Source organism: Staurois parvus, unplaced genomic scaffold (assembly GCF_062004578.1).
Source record: "Staurois parvus isolate SC_StPar_1 unplaced genomic scaffold, SC_StPar_1.0 ptg000704l, whole genome shotgun sequence".
Taxonomy (NCBI): Eukaryota; Metazoa; Chordata; class Amphibia; order Anura; family Ranidae; genus Staurois; species Staurois parvus.
Genome location: NW_028318500.1, coordinates 6563050 through 6564423, shown reverse-complemented (window position 1 = coordinate 6564423; position 1374 = coordinate 6563050).

Genomic DNA, 1374 nt, shown 5'->3' with positions numbered 1-1374 from the left:
TTTTGTCAATTGTCTGGGTGGAGATTGAGATGATTTGAGGCTGCACAGTACTTCTGGAGAATATTGTAGGCCTGTAATTGTTTGGACAGATTTAAGTGAGTTATTCCTAACAAGTGTCTAGTAACCATTCTGGGTATGATTAAATTTGACACACAAAATCATATAGTTATTAAAAATACATTTAATAATGTAAGCAAACCAAAACACACAAATTTGAAATAGAGTACCAAGTTAGCACATCCCTGAGCTCAGTTGCAGAATCGTCACTTTGGGGTTTATTTAGCTGGAGAGTCCAAAATCAGACTCCCTTCTGCATAGAAACCAATCAGCTTCCAGGTTTCATTGCCAAAGCTTCATTGAACAAGCTGAGGTTAGAAGCCGATTGGTTTCTATGCAGAAGGGAGTCTGATTTTGGACTCTCCAGCTTTAGTAAATAAACCCCTTTGTGTCTGATGAATTTTCCCACAAATCACTATTGCTCAATTCTGCAAGTGATTCAAATTCTCTATCGCTGTTCTCTAGCTGGTCTAAAACTGCTTTGGACCTAAATGGATGCTTTTTGGATGCCATGGACTTTAAAGTTTCCAGGCAGAAAGAATGGTAAAAGTGCAGGCAGGGCACAGGACAAAACTGAGGTGAAATGGTTTTGATACAGTAATGCAAACCTAACATTACAATGTATTGTGTACGACATGTTTTTAAAAAAGTAATCTCCCACTGGTTACGCCCCCCTGTGACAGGACGCTCGCAGGGAAGGGAACTTGGAAGACTGATGCCAGCATTGGCTGGAGGACATTGGGGGGGATCGCAGGACAAGCTAAGTTACACTACAGCAGGGGTGGCCAAACTTTTTTCAAAGAGGGCCAGATTGGATGAAGTGAACATGGTGGAGGGCCGAACATTTTTCCGAACATTCTTTGAACCATTACAATTAAATGCAAATAAATTATTTTATGCCAAGTTAATTGCAAACGACATACTTTTCATAACATTAAGATCAACTGACAGCTGAGTTTTCACAACGTATTGAAAATAAAGTAAAAAAAAAAAAAAAAAAAAAAAAACTTACCTGCACTAATGTGAAGGGTGAAAAAGGTAGCTGGAGCTGAAGTCTCTGCTCGGCAGCCGGGAGGGGAAGAGAAACACACTTCACGCTGGAAGCCCGGCCCTGACGTCACCGCCCTCTGTCACTCCCAGCGCGGCGCAGTCACGCATGTACACTGCTCTCAAGCAGAAGACTGTCTGCCACAGAAGGGAGGGCCGTGCAACAGCCGCATTTACACAGACCAGGGAGAACGCGCCGCAGTCAGGCATGCGCACTGCCCTCTGCTCTCAAGCAGAAGACTGTCTGCCATAGAAGGGAGGGCCGTGGGA